This window comes from Cavia porcellus, unplaced genomic scaffold (assembly GCF_034190915.1).
Source record: "Cavia porcellus strain 051 isolate PalLab524CR breed Dunkin Hartley unplaced genomic scaffold, mCavPor4.1 scaffold_27, whole genome shotgun sequence".
NCBI lineage: Eukaryota > Metazoa > Chordata > Mammalia > Rodentia > Caviidae > Cavia > Cavia porcellus.
In genome coordinates, this window is record NW_026947510.1 from 24,282,136 (window position 1) to 24,303,668 (window position 21,533).

The 21,533-nt window shown below is 37.1% G+C and overlaps 1 long non-coding RNA gene across 1 annotated transcript; it reads right to left on the minus strand.

Annotated features, from left to right (window-relative positions):
* Nucleotides 1-1,562: 1,562 nt before the first annotated feature.
* Nucleotides 1,563-13,698, minus strand: LOC134473629 (uncharacterized). The gene is made up of 3 exons (XR_010043984.1): nucleotides 13,550-13,698; nucleotides 7,569-7,677; nucleotides 1,563-2,270 (listed from the first exon to the last, which is right to left on the minus strand). It is a non-coding gene; the product is annotated as an uncharacterized LOC134473629 (long non-coding RNA).
* Between the last annotated feature and the right edge of the window lie 7,835 nt (nucleotides 13,699-21,533).

Consider the following 21,533-nt stretch of genomic DNA (forward strand, 5'->3'; position numbering starts at 1 on the left):
TAGCACAGAAACCTGCAGTGTTTGGGGCCTCTCCCTGGGCATGCAGATTCCCACCCTGACCCAGGGCACTGTCAAAGACTCCCTCAATTCAAGGGAAATCAGCTTCTCCCAGACATGGCCACTGGGACCAAGACCATCTGGAATCCTGCGAAATGTCTCCACAATAACGGTTGGAACTCTTAGAGCATCCTTTTATATCATAAAAGTTTCACAGATGGCACTTTCTTGGGCTGCATCTGGTTTCCATTTTTTGAAAGCTAACTTCAATTTTAGTATTGCAGGTTTTGTTTGCATGGGACAATGAAATAAAATGTCATGCACTTTCCTTAATAATAGTCTTGTGCAGATTTAAAATCTTCTTGAGGGGACATCTTTGGCATCTAGGGATGGGGAAACTGTGCTTCTGGAGAGAGGTTTTTTTTTTTTTTTTTTTTTAATGAGAACATATCTGGGATACTTCTTTTTTCAAAGTAATGCCTTCATTTTCGTTCTCATTAAATCAAACATTAGGTCCTGGATGGTAATATAAAAATAGTTGTGGCTACTGACATTTATTTATAGAGAATTTTTCAGTTCTTTTCTTTCTATCTGAATGAAGAATACAGGTAACAGAAACCAGTAATACATAGCTAAGCTTATTTCTTTTGTCTTATCCACAGTCCTCATTTAATCCTGACTGGCTAGTTTCCACAGGTCCGCATACTTGTATACACATGTACTAGAGGTATTTATGTAAAAATACTTTAGAACAAAAGATTATTTAATGTGCTAGGGACTTAGCTCAGTGGTGTAAGTGCCTGCTTGGCAAGTGTGAAGTGAAGAGTTCAATCCTAGGTACAAAAAAAAAAATTATTTAACTTTCTAGTATTATCGGTAAATAGTTTATTTGGCTTCAGCTGGAACAAATATTTGCTGTGCTACATATACTGAAGGTTTCTTCTTATTCTTCAAATACATGTTTTTTTCTTATGGGGAAAATGTTCTGATTTTGGCTATTGCTGTGTGATCAAAGACAGCCTTCCCACGACCCCAGACATAGCTCCTCTGCTTCCTCCATAGTTTTTGATTAAATTAAACTTGTGAGGACATTTCTAAAAAACAACACCACATATGTTTGCATTTTAACTTTTATTTATAGCAGAAAGTGTTATAGATGGCCATGAATCTTATTTTCTTTGTAAATTTGGGTCAAGGATAAAAATAACATGCATTGAACTTCTTGAACAAAGTGTTAAGCCTTGTATCACTGCTACCTAAATAGCACTAAGAAGTTGATTGTATTTATTTATTTATTATCGTCCTTAAAAAATTGAGACACATAGAGTTCAAGAGACATGGTGTGAAGTCCTCATATCTGGGAACAGTCCCTGTCAGATGGGCAGTGCTCTGCCTTCCGAGGATCAGAATCTGGTGCATGTACCTGATCTCTCTTCTGAGCTTCCAAATCTCCACTTTATGGGTGCTCAGATCCTGCACTGAAATCCAGTCATGCAGGTACATTTCATAGAAGACCAATTAAATCAAGGAAAAAGGGTTAAAAAGATAATGTTTCACAAGGACCCACAATTCTAAGACTACTAATGAAGATTTCCTTCTATTTTTCAAGTTTGTATAGTTAATTTATACCATAAAAATTCTTTGTGAATCACAATTGTTTTTTGTGTCCCACAGATTTCAGAACTCTAAAGGAAACCCTGAGAAGGGAGGGAAGGACAGAGTGGACAGCTTCTACAACACGCAGACTGTGGTTAGAGTTGTGGGCTCCACTTGGAAGTGTGGCCCTGACATTAGTTTCCTGTGATATTCTTGTCTCATCCTTTTCATCTCTCAGATGCACATGATAGAATCTGCCCCTAAGCAACGTCTACTTCTTGACACAAATTGGGAAAACAATACATGAAAAGTGATCAGCAAGCTCTAGGCTTTGAGGAAGTATTGGCAAGGCCCCCATGAAGCAGGTTCTGAAATGGAGATTTTTTGGAGAAAAATAAATGTAATGAGGGGGAGGTCAGAGGAGGGCACAGGGAGAAGCTGGTCTGCTATGCAGCTGTAGCCGCTGCCTGTGCCCATCTTACAGGGGTCTCTAGGGCTGGGTTTCTGGGGTCCGGTGATCCGCAACAGTACTCCTGGACCTCCTCTGCCTTGCTGGAAATGGACATCTAATTTCTCAGTCCCCAGGAAGGAACATACACCTCAGGTGAGATGACTCCTTGCAGCAAGAGCAATGCCTTTGGAAGGACTCAGCTATCACTTTGCAGCAGTGTGCATTCCTGGAAAATGGAAATGTCTCTGTTATCAGAAGCAATCCCACAGCACAGGTCATCATCTTTTCCTGTAAATATCCCACAAATGGTAAGGAGTAGCATCACAATGGTCCACAGTGCAGCCTCAAACTTTTCATTAGAATAGCAAGCAGGTGTTTGCATAGCCAGTGCCAGCCATGACTCACTGTGGTGCAGGAAACAGAATCATCTCACTGCAGAGGAAGAAGTGACCCAAACCAGCATTGGATCCTTTGACACTCTCAGGGTGTCTCCATATCCTGTCATTTTTCAGAACATTTTGTAAAGTGGTGCAATCTGAACTGAGTATTCTGGCTTCTCACTTTTTGGTGTGCTGGACACTGCTTTTATTGATAAAACGGGCAGCTCCTCGCTGTGGAGCTTGCTATCAATGAAGAGTCGAGGTCTTTTCGTTTTGATGTGGTTGGGTAATTGTGTGATTCACCTTTTTCCTAGAAACAGTGGATTTCCACTTTTCTCCATTATATTTCATTTGGTTCATTCTTAACATTTGTAATTTTTGCATTTTTATTTTACCTGTGTTTTGCTTGCCTTCTCCCTGCGTGTTTTAACATCTTAGTCGCCCTAACCATCTCCATTGGAGACTTATTCCAGCTTGGAGCTCTTCTCAGCATGGGCTGCCACATACCCTGCATTTCCTCATTCAAGCCACACATTTTTATTAAGCACTTATTAAATGCCTGGAACTTTTTGGGTTTATTGGTGGCAATTAAAATTTAACTTTCCTACTACCTTGTTTTTAGCCTTACACTCACCCATTAATCTGTCTTCTTTTACACAGATCCAAATGAGTTTGGAATTTACCTCCATGAAGCACAATTCTGCCTGCATTTCTTCATCTTTGCTTAAACCCAACACCTGCTGGAAGGTAAAGCTGGATGCCCTGGTGTGCAATCCATGGAACAGTGCTGTTCGGAAACTCTTATTGCCTTGCAAAGCATGGAAATTTAAAATGATCTTTCAGAAAGTTTCAGAGCAATTTCATAGTGAAATTTATGTTGATAAATTTTGTGTCTAATAAGAAAAAATTGGTTTGCATTTAGCATGGTTTTGTCATTTTGTTTTCTTGTAGTTTTAACAAATAAAATTATCAGTAAAGAAACTTTTAAAACAAGTAAACAAATAAAATCTGAATAAGTCCTTGACTGTATACTTTGAAAGTAATGTTTCAGGATCTCCTTCTGTCTCAGCAATTAAGTCTTCATGTTCTAAATGATCTTGGGTAATTTGAGTTTGTCGTTTATGTTAATTGAGGCCCTTCACCAGGGGTTGTAAGGGTTACCTGTGGGTTTTCTGTTGTCTTCTGGTATAGCCATCTCTGATCTGAGCCTGAGCACATCTGTGTTTACATGGCCTTATCTATTTCTCCCTCTCTCTAGTGCCCAGCACACTGTTTGGCATGATTTAAATAGTTTAAATAAGGGAATGATCACATAAAGATGAGTTAAATTGAGTGTATATATAATACACACACACACACACACACATACACACACACACACACACACATATACAAAAGATGGCTATGATATCCTGGCTGTTGTTCCAGGATCTATTTCTTTCCTTTGCATTTTGATATGATATATTTGTTCTAAAAAAGGACACAGTGCGGTTTCATAGGACAAAGGAGTCTTCATAAAATAAGATTAATCATTAGTATAATTCTACATACTTGGCCCCTCCTTGTTTTAATTTTCTTAGTCTTTATTCTCAACACAACTCATAGTGATTTCCCACTTTCTGGTCTGGATTTCGGTTTCATCTATGTTTCACATGCAATGGAGCACGACTGTAAGTATTTACATGCAAAGGCCTGGATCCTTACACACACACATGGCAAGTGACTGGGTGAGTGTGTGTACCTTGAACTGCATGTTCTGCATATTCCACGGAGCCTTCTGCAGAGCATGATTGAAAACACCCTACTTCATCTGTGTGGTCTCTCTCTACCTTCTGCTCTGCCTCTTGGCCCTATGACACTGTGCCTGGAATGTTGCACCTTCCTCCCGGTTTTTCACATAGAAAGTGCAGGGTGTGTGTTTGCATGTATTATAATGGATATGTTAACTGAAAAATAACACTTCCAGAACCTTCCTCAGTTACTTAATTTAATAGATTTCAACAAGGTCATCATAGCATTGTCATCTCTTGTAATCTTGATGATTGAAGTCGATCAAAAGATACTTTTACTAATGAAATGTAAATGTTTGTAGAGATATTTTGATTGATGTGTTCAAAAACAACTTCATTTAAATAATGAATTTATACAATTATATAAGAGTTTTCTCTCTAAACTTAGAAATATCTACTTAAGGATATGCTTCAGTAATATAGACAACCTATTACCCAAGTGCTTGCTGCAGAAGGGAACAACAATATTCAACACATTAGATAGTTACAAACCAGTGTTATTTTATAATAATAACATTTATCCTCTAGCATCTACCTTACTCTAGAGAGGATCCAAGAACCATGCCACCAATACAAGAAGGTTTGGTATGTGCCTTTGGCCTAAGCTTTTGTTAATTTATCAAACAGAATAGTTTGCACTGTCAGTGTTTGATTGTCCTCTTTTTTAAGCTTTGATTTTGTAACTTGAACAACTACTCCTAAAATAACAATATGTAATTTATCAACTAGTGATTTCTTACTTTTTTAAAAAATTCTGTATTATTTCTATTCTTTTTACTGTTTTGCTTTTTTTTCCTAAATAAAAAAATTTGTTTCTTCCATCATTTAATGCTCCCCTTTCTGAAGCAGGGTTCACCTGTGCTCCTGCTGCTCTCGAGGTAGCTCTGAGACGAGCTTTCTAACTCTCTGCTTCACCTGTACACAGATTGCTCTTCACAGGGTGGGAATTGCGAATGTTGACTCAGCAAATAAAATCTGCTGAACCCTCTGCAATGATTCTGGGTTTTAGGTAAGGACTCATTTCCGTCAGTTATGCTGTTGAACTTGATTGAACATGGTATATGAACTGCAGGTCATACCAATTCCCCTTGTATGAATAGTTATCACATGGAAACAAAATAAAAAATCAGAGGAAAACTAGAGAAAATGGCCATGTCAGATGATAGAAACTGAGATTATGACCATACTTCTGGTTAATATGCTAAGCATGAAAATATAATGAAAATAAAAAAATTTAAACCAGCCTGTCATAATTGACCAAAGAATATTTAAATGACCTGTAACTAGGGTATCTATTATATTGATGGCTCTTTGCAATGTTTGTGGTTGCAATGGAAAAAGTCTATCCTTGCTTTTTTAAAAAAATGAACATCTATTTATCTGATTTTTCTTTTTTTAAGGAAGACTGGAAGGCACGCTAAGTACTCTTACCACTCTTACATTTAGTTGTTCAAGTTTGTTGATAACATACCTTAATACTAGGGAAAGGACTTTGGTATAAAAGAAGGAAGGTTTCAATAACATACCTTAATATTAAAGGAGAGGACTTTGGTATAAAAGTAAGATGGTTTTGATAACATGCCTTAAGATCAGGGAGAAGACTTTGGTGTAAAAGTTGGAAGACCAAAGCCACCCATGTTTTCCAAATCATACAACTTCTTTAAATGAAGTTTTGTAATTATAAACTTGCTTTTAAATATGTTTTATTTACAGCGAAGCCTTGGTTTTCTTGGAACCTCAAATTATGCTGAGAGAAAAAGATACAATCAGAGCTGAACAAACCCACTCTCTTTGGAGATACAAGGTAAATCATTAACACTGAGCCACTCTGACCCTCTTTATGCTCCCTAAATCTCTGGGATGCTGTTTCTGAACTTTCCAGAATGGTCACATTGGGAAGCAAGTAATTCCCGGGATAATGAATGGGAGATTAGCAAAGAAACAGGAGAAGTATATTCTCTTTTACTAAAAAAAGGGAAGTTGTCCAAAAGTTGTTCTTATTTTATTCTTCATGAAAAACAAAGCAAAGCAAAGCAGAAATAGAGTCAAAACAAAACAAAAAGACATGGGAAGGACTTGTGTTTAATGGCCTATGGAAAATCCTTAAGCCTCCCAATCATTTCTTCAGGAAATGAAGAAAGAAATACAAAAAAAAAAAAAATCCATGAAGACTGAAACCCTAATAAAGCAGTCTGCGTAACTGCCCTCTATTCACCAGATTGATTACAGCCTGGGGTGATGGTATATGTATTTGATGTATGTGGCTTTCTTGAAAACAAGGAAATCCTGTTTTGCTAAGAATTTTCAGTTGCTATATTTCTAAGAAATCAAATAGCATCGCAAAAAAATTCTGCATTACTTTAGTAAAATTTTAAATTAAAATAGAAAGTATTCAAATATTACAGGAGGTTGAGATATTATTTAGTTCTAAGATTTTAAAATATTATTTTAAAACACTCACTTAGCAATTTTTGGTTCACAAACATATATAGTTGCAGTCATATAAGTTAATTTTTATGTAAATATATTTATGCCATCCCTGAGGGTTAGCTCTCTCACTACAACAATAAGCAGTAATGTTATATGCTGCAAATATGTACAAACATTTTAGGGGAGAAGACTGACTTGTACTCACTAACCCCAGTTAAATTTCTTCCTTTGAAAAAGGCTGTAATAGCAATTAAGGGCCTGTTTCTCCTATTTTATGGTAAAATTGGTAAGTTTTATCTCCTTATCTTGTTATAAAAAGTACAAATACCTTTTCTTACCTAAGAGCAATATCACTCATGCACCTATGTTCTCAGTTAACAGGGATACAGAGATGCTTATCAAGGAACTAGTTATGTGTTCCAGCAAAACTCTAACCAAGAAAGTCGCATTGCCTTGATTTAAGCTTTGCTAATGAGCTCACTTTTTACACTAGCAATGTGTTTCTTCACAAAGTGTGCCCATTTTGGAAAAATGAATCCAAGAGAGCCTTTTAAACGACATCATATTTATGAGTGTGAGACTCTTTCATTAATTTTTTCCACTTGTGCCTTTCTTACTGACCTATATATCTGAATAATTTTCCAGTAATTTTTATGTTTATGTAATCAACATTTCTTTGTGTGTGAGGTTTTTTTTTTTTTTTTTTTTTTTTGCCTAATGTGACTTTTTCCCCAGTAAAGTAATTAAGGACCACCAAAAAAAATTTTTTTTTAAAAAGATTATTTGTAGAACAAAGAATATAAAATAGGATGTTTGGTAGGCAAGGTAGGATAAAATAAAAGGGTGTTATAAAATACAAAACAAGGGCATTTTCAGGGAAAGGAAATAACATTATAGTGAAGAGAAGTTGGACTTGGTACTTACTGAGTGGTAGTGTGTTTTTTAAGCATTAAGTGGTACTTTTGTCCTTATCCCCTTCTCTGTCCTTTACCAGCCTTGCCCAGCCTGCAATGGTTACCTCTGGATTGGTTGTCTGGGAGGGAAATAACAGAAAGGAAGAAAGGCATAGATAAAAATCTTTGTCTTATATAGGTTCATTTTCATACCAGTCAGCTCTCTCAGTGCTTGATGCAACAATCGACACCCACGACTTTAGAAGCAGAGGTTTCATTTGACGCCTGTTATGAGGGCATTCAGTTCATGTCTGCTGGCTCCAGGCAGAAAACTCATAGCGAAAGTGCCTAGTGGAGTGAAGCTGGGGAGCTCGAGGCCTCCTGGAGGCAAAGCAGGAGAGAAGTGTCAGAAAGGCAGGGGCAGGGGACTAGACCCGTACCCAGGTTAGAGCCTCACAACCTGCCCCAGCACACCCGCTAGAAGTGTACTCCAGGGAAGTTTCCAAGCCAGTCCAGCAGACACAAGCAACTTAACTATCATGGTTTTCTCAAAGCTGAAGTTGACTAAGACAGCTGGACCAGGCTGCCCATTTGAGAGTGAATGCCCAGCAGAGCAATGGGGAGATGCAGGGCTGTGTGTCCTGTGGGACGGGCTGGGAGTTGTTCTGACCAAAGACCTCCTCTGGATCAGTTCTTGGTCTGCAGACCTTCTGGCTCTGGCTGCTTGCTTCCCTCGAAGCATGAACCACGATTCCAAGTAAGTTCTTCCAAGGGATAAATTATTGTCTGTATTTTAGAGCCCTAGAGAAAGGTTTTGCAAAGGCAAGATAACTAGGTCATTTATTCCTGGGCACATAATCCCATTGGTTGTTCTTTTCCAAATCACCAAAGTGGAACTTTTATAAAGAATAATAATTATTCATGGACAATTTTGACTTAAAGCATATTAAAAGATATTCTATTTTTCTGTCACTTTTCATATCCCATTTTCCTTAGCGTTGGTTCTTCTTTCAAGCTCCATATCTCTCTTGGAGGAAAACCATGAAGGGCCCCTCATGTAACTCCTCAGGCTTTTTTCATCTCATTCTTCTTTATAGTCTTTCACGAAAAGAGTACCTTATTTATCTGAAGGAAGGCAGATCAGCTCCACTGAAGTCCCCTGTCGTGCTGCTGCGGATCTCAGATCCACAGCCCCAGCCCTAGCCATGAAGCAAGAGGACTGCCAGGCACCCAGGTGTGCAGGACTGCCACCTGCTCCCGCTTGAAGGCATGTTTCAAACGGGCTGTCCAATCTCTCACACAAGGTTAGCACAGGCTAGCAAATATCTCAACAAAATAAATACGTAAACAAGTAAGTAAAGCAATGGGAGTAACAGTGCTGTGCAGATCCTTTGTGCCCAGTGAAAACTTCATCTGGCTCCAGTGGCTCAAACTTCAAATTTATAATCCCTTCGGAACCCCTCACCTCCCTTTACTCCTTACTCAGGTTCCGTTACAGTTGCATAGTGATCGTACCATCTGTGTCTACATTTCTCCATCTCTGCTCATGGCAGTCCAGTCCAATATTCTGTTTTCTTTAATCAGAAATGAGTCAATAATTTCTTAAATTCCTAAGTTATCCTCTGTTGCATGCACTCATTAATTTGTACAACCTGAATTTACTGAGTGCCCACTTCATTTTTGACATGATTCTATGTGGTCCAATAAAGGAATTCTGTCCAATATTTTAATAAAACTTCATACAAAATGGAGTCCTGACTCTTAAGATGATTGTAACACAAAGAAACAGAGTAAGCAAACAAATATGACCCTAATTTCTATATTCTCTATTTTACCCCAATTCAAGGATTAGTTAATGTATATAAGGATCTTGTGTATTGGATAATGCCGGTATTTTGAGTATAGGCATGAATATTTGTTGTGAATGATCACTGACATTTATGTTTTGACTATGAATCAAAAGGCAATATTCTAATTTTATAAGGAGGTAAAGACAGTTTTTGTTTCAATTAATTTACAATACAGAGGTGGAAATGTGTTTATGGATGGTTACATAACAGATCTATAAGGTAAAGAGGTAACTGCCTGAAGGTATTGCGTATCAAAATAAAGCCTACTGTAATCACAATTTGATTGGTCCCCACAATCCTACAGGATTGGTTAGAACTTGACATATTGCCCAAAGGGGTGTAAGTGCTAAACTGCCCACTTAAATATAATAGTAAATAAATATATAGGTGGCTTATGTATGTGGAACTGTTAAAGTTCATCATGATCGTTTCTTATATACAGCATATAATCCACAGAGATGAGTTGTTTATAAACTCACAAAAACAATTGTGAGTTGACTAGGGAGATATTGACTAGGGAGATACAATTGACTAGGGAGATATTTTCTAAGAAACAAAGGCTCTTACAGAGAATCAGGGCTAGGACAGTAGGAGTTGGCCCAATTTATGTAAAACCTACTGGAATACCATAATTGGTTCAGTCATCATGCTTCAAGTGAGGATTGTGGGAACTGCAGAAAGCCCACAGAGGACTGACACTTTTTATTATAGTCATGGAAAAAAGAATCTTGAAGCCAATATGAAAAGAGGTAGAAGAGAAATTTAAGACATGACTTAATTATAATTCAGGATTGACCTGGGATGAGACTAGGGGGATTTATCATGTTTCTCGATTACTTGTTCTTAATAATGGTTTCAAATCTACCAAAGCTGGTGAAATGAAACACACAAACATCACGTTAGTATTGATGGAACCCTGCACAGACCTGGAGAGCTCGACTGAGCTCCTTACAACTTGCAACGTGAAGCCACAAGAGCTGGAGGGTGGCTTCGGGAGACTCAGCATTGCAAAGAAGCCTGGCAAGGTCATCCGCTGTATACCTGAACTCCTCCTGACTCCTGAGGGTCACCTGAAAGTCCAGGAGAAGACACTGAAATGTCACTAAGGCAGAAACAGAAGCCCAGGGCATGGCTTAATTGAAGCACATGTGTACCTCAGGGTTTTGATATGGCATTCACTTTGCTGCTTCTAACATTTTGCTTTTGACAGTTTAGAAGGAAAGCTGAAAGGAGACAGCAAAGATGGGCAGACGCTGGATGGAGCAGGAGAACATCTGGACCATCACAGCTCCACAGTGCTTCACTTTGGGGACCACGGCTGCCTCTACTTCCCCACACTGCCCACGTCCCTGTGGCCCCGAGGATGTGTCTTCCTGCCATACAGGCTCCTTCCTCTGACATCGCAATCCTTGTTCAGGACTCTAATGCCCCTCACTCTTGACAAAAACATGTGTGTATTTGTACAGCAGTGGCTTCCAGACACGCAGTACACAGTCGGAGCAGGCTGCAGCGAACTTTGTCAGTGTGTCTGTTGCTACCCTTTCTTTTCCCACTCAGGGTCCCATTGTGCTCCTATTCCTTTTTGCTGATGGTGTAAAAATTGATGGCAAGTGGATGAAGTGACCTGGAGCACTGTGATTTCTACCGCAGCATTTTTCTGCTTCATAAATCTGCTTCTTTTAGGCAAGTGTGACCCCGAGAGGGTCTATGATTTAGAATTACAGTTTTACTACAGGAGTCTATGTAGATCAGCTGCCTCGCCCTGATCCCTTGGTCTTTCAGTGGATGCTGTTCCTATTCTATTTGTATATTTCATGTGAAACCACTTCCAAGATTTTTTGAAAGGAGAGACGCAACAAATAAATAATAAGAAAATATCTGAGGCCACAAAGCACCATCATATCAGTGTAAAATCTTTGTTAGGATTTGACATTATTTTCCCCAAGCCAGTGCTCTACCTAATATAACATGCATATAAAATTCTAGCCTGAAAATTTGGAAGCACATTCAAGTCAACAGAATGGCACAAGCTATGCAGTTTAAAAGAGAAATGAAATCTTAGCATAGATCCCTTAACAATTGTGCACAGATGTGTTTTGCAGTGGGTGGTGGCCTGCTCTACTTCACCAAGCATCTTCAAAGGAAGTGGTTTTCTTAGAGTAATTTCAGAAAAAAAAGTTCTAAATAATTACCAACAGTTTTATGGTAGAAAATGGAAATTGGCAAAATTTTTATGACATTCTTTTGTTAATATTATCAGTTTCTTTGTGTTATGAGTTATATAAGGTGTCCACAATAGAAAGTGCTATTACAGGAGACACATGCATTATCTGTTTTTAGCTTAAAACAGATTATTCTCACCTCAGCCACAGTCACCATTTGTGAAGTATATTGTTTTATATATGGCTCATTTTAATAGTCAAAGTTTTCGAATGAACTCTTATTAAGAAAAAGCTTTTAGCCTGTTAAAATATTTACAACCATTTGTTGAAATTAAACCATTAAGTGGGGAAATAATAACAGATTTTATTTTAGTTCTTAGGAAAAAAAAAACAATGAATGATCACAGTCACTGTGGCTAGTAATTGGCCAGTTGGGTTTTGGGGACCAGAATTCCATTTCCTTCCAGCTTTCCTAATTGTAATTTTTATTTTTCTGTAAGTGCTGAGATTTTTAGTGTAGAGAGTGGATTTTGAACCTTTATTTATAGACCTACTCCATTTGTTCTGTGGATAAAGAGCTGGGGAAATATTATTTGCTAATCTAGTTAATAGCTCTGAGAGAGAGGCCGGGGAAGGAAGTATTCTGGTCAAAGGGAGCCCTGGGCTGTGTGCATTCTTGACTGGCCTCCTTGTCACTACAAGGTAGAACAAAGGAAGAGAGGCCAGGGACATTTTTGATCTGATTTATGCAAAAGCAGAGAGATCTTTTCAGTGTTTCAAGGAGATTCTGCATAGAAAAACAGAAGACGCTAAATAAATCCTCAAGAACCACAGCAAAGTTCAGGAACTGTTACTGCAGGGTTACAGACTTGCTTCACTTCTCTTTGCTTCAGCTTCCAAAGTGGTGAGTGGTGGTTAGAAACCCTGTCAGCTTGTCTGAGGACAGGAGACTGTGATATATACAGAAAGGAGACAGCTGAAGATAAAGTTATTGTGGTATTTTATTGTCACTATTCCCCAAGGCTTAGAGTAAGGAAAAAGCAGCACTACCACAGAAAGACATCCACAGAGAGGTCTGCAGGGAAAGAGGGCATGCTCAGTGTTTGGTACCTCCGGCTTGTGGCCTTCAGACGACTCAGAAGTGCAGAGTTGCCCCCTTTAATTATCTACTTCCCCTAATTAATGATCCAGTTCCCCTCTTTTGGATTGTAATATTATATGTTCACGTGTTTTGACAATGGCGTTCAGAGTAAGTATTTTTTTATAAGAAAAATCTGTGCAATACAAATAAAAAGTTTACCCTGTCAGATCATTCTCTGGTGGTGAAATCTAGCATATTATTGGAAAACCTACCTACAGTGTGGTATTCGGTGAAACAAAATAATGGAAAAAGAACAAGTAAGTAAACTACAGTGGGCCACCCCAGGACTTGCTTTTGTGTTTACTTTTGCTGGTCATGATTTTTGTTTCCGTTTTTTACCCATGGGATGAAGGATGCGGCCCTATATGTTTTAGTTATTCATTATTTTCTTTTTCTAAATCAGAATTTCTTCGTTTTAAATTTCTAAATAAAATTGATTGTTTCTGATGCAGTTTCTTGGAATTTTAGGCGAAGACAGTTAAAAGGTTACTTTGAAATACTGTAAGACTCTATAGAGTTAGTTGGTAGTTTGCAGTAAGAAATGACCTAGTGGATACACACACACACACACACACACACACAATTTAAACAGATGGTTCTAAAGAAATGAGATACAGCACATCAGTAAATAGGCAGCAAGCTGTTCCAAATTGCTGTATAGCCAGGTTTGCCAGAGAACAAACCCAAAAGATGTGCACCCACGGAGGATGAGATTAGTGGGAAGGAATGAGCACACGGCTGGCGGGAGGCTGACAACTCCCACCAGACGTGGCCGGCAAGCTGGAGACCCAGGACAGATGGGCACTTAGTGCAAAAAAGGCAGAAAGTTCGGCACTGAGAGTCCAGTGCTTCCACTCACGAGAGAAGCCAGTGTCCTGCTTCCAGGCAAGAAGGCAGCACCCGTCTTTACAGGAAGGAGGGCCAGGCGTCTGCTTCATTCCAGCTTCCACTGGGCTGACGGGAGTGCACCCAGCGTGGACCCATCGCACTCCCTCCGCGCACAATTTCCATGTTAATCTCATCCGAACTCTCAGAAACAGCTGAATAATGCTTGACAAAATATCTGAGCACATTACTCCCTAATCAAGTTAGTATGTAAAATTAAATATCACATCCATCACTCTCATAGAGGAATTTCTTGTTCTAGTAACGCCCAACTTTTTTTTACCATATTAATTTTTTTTTTTTTTTTGTATTTTTGCACATTTGATTCCTTTCCTTTATAGAATCCCATTCACCTTGCAAGGACCAACTCCTTATAAAGATTTTCTCAATTTTTCTACTCTGTACACTTCCTTCCTACAGTAACACATCATGCTTTCCTTTATGTAGTGTTAGCAGCCCCACTGAAACAGCTAACCATCACGGTCCCAAAGGACATCTATTAAGAATACCCAGAAGCGGTGCCGCACTTCTGTAACCCCAGAAGTTTGAGGCAGGAGAATCTCAGGTTTGAGTCCAGCCTACACAATTTGATGACTTAATATGAGCGTGTGTCAAACTTTAAAAAAATATTTTTAAAAAGGGCTGGGAATGTGTTTCTGTGTTACTGGGTTCATCCCCAGTACTGTGTTCACCCCTCCCCACCCACAGAGGCATTCAAGGACATACAATGACATCATCTTTCATCTTCAAATTTTATAATTTTAAAATGGGTGCTCAGGTACCTTGTGATGGAAGTAATACATATGGTAACATTTTGAGAAAGAAAACTGGACAGAATGCTAAATTTTCATGGCTTTTAATGCAGTATATATATTTTTTGTTTTGTTTTTTTGTACGTGGGCAAACTAAATGGAAACAGAAAACTTTATCACACTGTATTCATCATAGTAATAAAAATAATGTGTTTTATATTGAGTCAACAAAATGCCAAGTATTTTTAAAAATGTTTACTAAAAATCTCTAATAATGTGAAGTCATTCATGATAAGTGAAAATCATAGTATTACAATTGCTATATAAAATATAAGAACTAAAAAGGAAATATTCTAAAAATGCCAGCAAAGAGTTAGTCGTTGATAGTAAATATACCACTTACTTTATCATTCATATGTTTTTATTTACAAAACATAATTTAATATTATAGTTTAATTCAGTTCCTTTTGACACTCCTGTTTTAAGTTTAGAGAATGTTATACAAATTAGATTAAAAACTAAAACACCCAATATTTCTTCTACTGATTAATGTTATTCAGATCAAAACCATTATTTTGTAGTAACTATTTCATATGTCAACATCATTGTATCTTCTTTTATGCAGAAGGGTTGATCTGTTAGTTATATTTGAACTTTCCACCATACAAGGGTACCATGAAAGGTGACTTTTCCTCCAAAAATGAGATACCATCTTAGACTTTTGCTGTGTCCTATTGATCCATGTATTGGGAAATTGCACATAAATGTATTCCAGAATATAAAGCTCATTTTATTATTATAGAGCAACAAATATTTATTACCCCTAATGTTTACTGGCTCAAATGCAGAATATAATAAAAGAGCATGTAAAAATGTTTGTTACAAGTGCTAAATCAATATTCTTGTCATTAGTTTAGCTTCAGTATTTTCCCTAACGTAATACTGTTACAACAGTAATATTTAGTAATACAAGTCTCTGCTTTCTTGTATTTAGTAATATAAGTCTCTCCTGGATCATCCCTGGAAGATGGGGAATCAATCCATAGTGTTCAACTTGAGAGACAAAAAAAGAATTAGACTATCTGATTCTGGAACCAAAGTTATTTTTCTTTGGAAATATATATTGGATTTGATTCTGTGGTATTTTAAACATAATAATCCACAGAACTGTCTCCGGGAATAGAAGACTAACATTGAGCTCTTTGCTCCTATGCAATTACAGATCTTCATTTTGAATTTTCATACTGACTTAATTTCCATAATCATTATTAAAAAATTATAAACTCAGACCAGGGAAGTAGATGAGCTGTGACAAAATCAGAACATAAAATAACAGTACGTTCCCATAACTCATGCTGCATCCAAGATTAACACATTCACTGACTGCTACATCTCCCCAGCTCTTGTTAGATATCATTGTATGAATCAGTACTTCCTTTGTGCTTTTTCTAAAGGCAATTTCTTCTTAAAATAAGACTGTCAAGGTGCCAGAGACCTCCAGGACTCACCCTGGGCTGAAGGTGTCAACCCGAGGTACACCCTGTGAGCACAAAATGTGCACTGGATATCAAACGAACAGTCCCCTCTCCACGTTGGGTCATAACTATGTCACTAGAAATCAATATTTCTCTTTTTTATTTTTTTACTTTAAAGAGATTAAGACAAAAGAGGGTAAACAAAGCAGATCAGAACAGAATAATGTAAGCAACACAGCACTTCCAACAAGACAACCGGTTATTAAAAGTAGCTACCATAATGTCTTTCTTTGAAATAGTTGAGCATACTTTCACATACAATAGTACCAAACACAACAAAACAGTATAAAACCATTCAAGAGGATAAAAGTATTACAGGGCATTCAGAACCAAATGACAGAAAATGAACAATGGCGACTATATTATCTCATTTTCCATAGAGAATTTGTTAATACTATCACACATATTAAAATCCAATAAGACACAACATGATAGAACCAATGGAATCAGAAGAACAAAAGCATGGTAGGACTTCAAAGCAAGATGATGTTAAATCAGCAATGGCTGCCATTTTGTCTTATTTTCTTCAAAATAACTGTTCATATCATCACACAAATAAAATCAAACAAGACAGAATAAAACCATTCCAACTAATGAATGAAAACATTATAAGGCTTCAAAGCAATGTAATGGAGAATCATGATTACCATAAAATCTTATGTACTCTTACCATTTCTTACACTAGGGAGACTATACAGTATTTACACACGTGAGTTTGATTTATTTCGCTTATAAGTGGCATCTACTTATTTATAAATATCTCAAGTGGTCATTCTTTATAGCTGAGTAGTACTCCATTGTATAAAAATACCACAACTTTTTTATCCATTCCTCAGTTGATGGGCACTTAGGTTGTTTCCAAGATCTGGCTTTTACAAATTGTGCTGCTATAAACATGGGCACAAGTATATCACTGTGGTATGATGCTTTTAGTTCTTCTGGGAATATGCCTAGAAGTGGAATAGCTGGAACAAATGGGACTTCCAATCCCAGTTTTTTGAGAAATCTCCAGACTGACCTCCACAAAGGTTGTACCAGTCTACACTCCCATTAACAGTGCAAGAGAGTTCCTTTTCGCCACAGCTTCTCCCGTGTTTGTTGTTGGTAGTTTTCTTGATCCTGGCCATTCTTTCTGGAATGAGATGGAATCTCAGCGTTGTTTTAATTTGCATTTCTCTAATGACTAATGATGATGACCATTTTTCATGTATTTATTTACCATTTGTATTTCTTCATCTGTTCATCTCATTTTTGGATTCGGTCTTTGAATTTTGGGGGTCTGATTTTTTTTATTTCTTTATATGTTTTAGACAGAAGTCATTTGTCTGAGGGACAGTTCACTAAGATTTTTTTCCTAGTTTGTGGGTTTTCTTTTCACTGTGCTGGAGGGTTTTTTTTTTTTTTTTTTTTTGGCATGTAGAAACTCTTTAGTATGACGTGATCCCAGTTATTGATTCTGGGAATTTTTTCCCGAGTGGTTTGATTCCTGTGCATGAATTCTCTATCTACCCCTAAATCTTCAAGATTTTTACCTAGTTTGTCTTCCAACAGATTTAGTGTTTCTATTTTAATAATTACATCTTTGATTAATTTAGATTCTAGTTTAGTACATGGTGATAGGTATAGGTCTAGTTTTAGTTTTCAGCATATGGAGAGCCAGTTTTTCCAGCACCATTTATTAAAGAGACTATCATTCATCCAGAGAACATGTTTGGTGCCTTTATCAAAGATAAGGTGGTTGAGTGTGTTTGTAGTTGTGGTTGTATCTTCTAAACTATTCCATTGATATTCAGATCTGTTTTTATTCCAGTACCATGTTGATTTTATTACAGTAGCTTTGTAGTATAACTTCAAATTAGGGATTGTGATGCCTCCTGCCTTGCTTTTGCTGCTTAGGACTGTCTTGGCTATTCCAGGTCTCTTCTGGCTCCAGATAAGTTTTAGGAGTGATTTCTGTAGATCTATGAGGTATGTTATTGGTATTTTCATTGGGATTGCATTGAATTTGTATTCTTCCTACTCATGGACAAGGGATGTCTTTCCATTTTCTGAGATCTTATTCAATTTCTGTTTTCAGAGTATTATAATTTTCCCTGTATAGATCTTTTACTTCTTTTGTGAGATTAATTCCTAAGTACTTAATTTTTTTGGATGATATGTAAGGGCTATGGCTTCTCATTTCTCTTTCAGTGATTTTGTTGTTATTGTATAGAAATGCTAATGATTTTTGAGTATTGACTGTATCCAGCTACATTGCTGAATTTATTTATTGTATCTAGGAGTCTTTCAATGGAGTTTTATGAGTCTTTATGTAGAGTATCATGTCATCTGCAAATAAAGATAATATAACTTCTTCTTTTCCTATCTTTATTCCTTTTATTTCTCTCTCTTGCCTAATTACTCTGGCTAGTATTTCCAGTACTGCGTTGAATAGGAGTGGTGATAAGGGACATCCCTGTCTTGTGCTTGATTTTAAGGTAAAGGCTTTCAGGTTTTGGCCATTTAATATGATGCTGGCTGTTGGTTTGTTGTAGATGGCCTTTATTGTATTGATGTAAAGACCATCTGTTCAAATTTTTTGTAAGGTTCTTATCATGAATGAGTGTTAGACCTTATCAAAAGCTCTTTCTCCATCTGTAGAAATCATCATGTGATTCTTACTTTCGGCACTATTGATATGGTGGATACATTTATTGATTTACATATGTTGAACCATCCCTGCATGCCTGGGATGAATCCCACTCGGTCATGGTGTATAATCTTCTTGATGATTTGCTGCATCCTGTTTGCCAATATTTTATTGAGGGTTTTTGCATCTGTGTTCATTAGGGAGATCGGCCTGTAGTTCTCTTTTTTACTTGGGTCTTTCTCAGGTTTTGGTACTAGAGTAATATTTGCTTCCAGGAGCGACTCGATTTCTTTTTGATTTCACTGAAGAGTTTGAGGAGTGTCTGCATTGTCTTCTTTGTATTTCTTGTAGAATTCCACAGTGAATCCATCTGGGCGTGGGCTCTTCTTTTTAGGTAAGGACTTAATTACATTTTCAATTTCATTAACAGATATTGGGTTATTCAGCAGTTTTACATCTTTTTGACCTAGCTTTGGTACTTCATATATTTCTCAGAATCTGTCCATTTCTTCTGTGTTATTGAAGGTATGAGAGCAGAGGTTTTCAAAATAGATGTTGATGATCTTCTGTATTTCCACAGTCTGTAGTAATTTTACCTTTTTCATTCCTTATTGCATGAATTTGAGTTTGTTATTTCCTTTTTTAAATAAGGTTGGTGTCTTAGTTACTTTTAACTCATTGTTGAGACAAAATACCTGATGCCCAAAGTTGAGAAAAGAAAGGTTTATTTGTTACAGTTTTTGGAGGTTTCAGTCCATACTCAGTTGGCTCCAAGGCAGGCTGGCATGGCGGGGCTGCAGTTCATGGCAGCTGTAAACAGCAAGGTTGAAACGGCCAAGAGAGAGAGACACACCTTCTTCTTGCCATTGCATTGTGTGCTGGCTCCACTCCTATGTGGGTGTAGCACTGACACCATCAATCCAGTCTCTAGACAATGAACCAATCACAAATGCATAATGCCAATGCATGAGGCCTGGGGGCCACCGACATAAACCATGGCAGTTGGCTAAGGGCTTATCAATTTTGTTTATTCTTTCAAAGAACCAACTCTTTGATTCATGGATTGTTTGGATTGTTTTCTTAGTCTCTGTTGCATTAGTTTCTGCTCTGATTTTTATAATTTCCTCCCTTCTTTTGCCTTTGGGCTTGACTTGCTCTTCTTTTTCTAGATGTTTGAGGTGTAACATCAGGTTGTTTATTTGTGTTCATTCTGTTTTCTGATATGGGAATCAGTGTAATAAATTTTTCTCTGAGGATCCCTTTCATAGCATCATACAGATTCCGGTAAGTTGTATTTGTATTTTTGTTTGCTTATAGGTATTGTTTAACTTCTTATTTCCTCTGTGACCCACTGATTGCTCAAGAGTGTATTATTCAATTACCATGTCTTTGTGGGATTTTTGCAGTGTCTTTTATCATTAATTTCTAGTTTCATGGCACTATGACCCCTTAACAGGCATAGGATAATTTCAATTCTTTTGCATTTACTTAAATATATTCTGTAGGCTAGTATATGGTCTATTTTAGAGAGTGACTCATGTATTGCTGAGAAGAATGTATATTCTCATGAAGTTGGATGGAACACTCTGTATACATCTATCAAGTCCATTTGTTCACAGGTGTGATTCAGTTCTGTTATTTTTTTTTTTTTTTTTGCTGACTTTCTGTCTGGTTGATCTGTCCTTTCATGTCAATGGTGTGTGAAGGCCTCCTGTTATAATTGTGTTATTGCTTATTTGATTTTCATTTCTATTAATACTTGCTTTGTATAACTGGTTGCTCTGGAATTTGGTGCATATATATTTAAGATTGTTATATCTTCTTGTTGAAGTTTTCCCCTAATTAGTATGTAGTGACCTCCTTTATCTCTTAGGATCATTCTTGGTTTGAAGTTCACATTGTCTGCAAACAGAATAGCTACCCCTGCCATTTTTTTGTGTGTGTGTTTCTGTTGTATGAAGTATTGTTTTCCATCCTTTGACTTTCAGTCTGTGAGTTTCTTTTTGGGTTAGATGGGTTTTTTGCAGATGGCATATGGTTGGATGTTGTTTCTTGATCCATTCTGCCAGTCTGTTTCTTTTAATTGGTGAATTGAGACCATTTAAATTAATGGTTATAACTGTTATATATTGGTTTATTGTTGACATGTTATCTTTCTGCTGTTGTATTTTTAGCTTTCCATTCTGTTTATTTGTCTGTTTTGCTTAGTGGTTTTTTCCTATGTGCATCTAGAACATCTTTCAGTATTCTTTGTAGGGTTGTTTTAGTGATTATGAAGTAATTCAGGTGTTCTTTGTTATGGAGGTATCTTATTTCTGCATCCATTTTGAAGGACAGTTTTGCAGGGTGCATCAGTCTGTGTTGAAAGTTGTTTTCCTTTAGGATCTGAAATACTTTGCTCCATGCTCTGTTGATTTCATTGTTTGTGCTGAGAAGTCTTCTGTGATTCTGATAGGTTTTCCTTTATAGATGATCTATCTGTTCTCTCTAACAGCTTTTAATATTCTGTTCTTATGTTGGATTTCTGGGATGGCAGTTATTATATGTCTGAGTGTAGTTTTATTTTGGCTGTGGCTATTAGGAGCTCTATATGCTTCACTGATCTGTATGTCAGTTTCCATTCTCACGATTGGGAAATTTTCAGCTATTACTTCTGTAAGTACCCTCTTGATATCATTTGTGTTTTTGCCTTCTTTTTCATTTATCCCTATCAATCTTGTGTTGATTTTCTTTGCATCATTTTACAGCTGTTGAATTGTTATTTCCTGATTCCTTGTTATTTTTAAAAGATCTCTCCTCTCCTGTTCATTAGTTGCAATCCTGTCCTTGAGGCCTGAAATTTTATCTTCACTTTTGTTGAGGCGGTTTTGACAACGTTCAGTGTAATTTTTGATTTCCTGTATATCTCTTTGAATCTGCTTCATGTATTCTGTGTGTTTCTTATATGGTTCATCCAGGGATTCTATCTTTTTGCATTGCTCCTCTAAGTTTTTAACTGTGTCTTCTTTAGATGTGTTCAGCACTTCTTTCATTACTTTATCA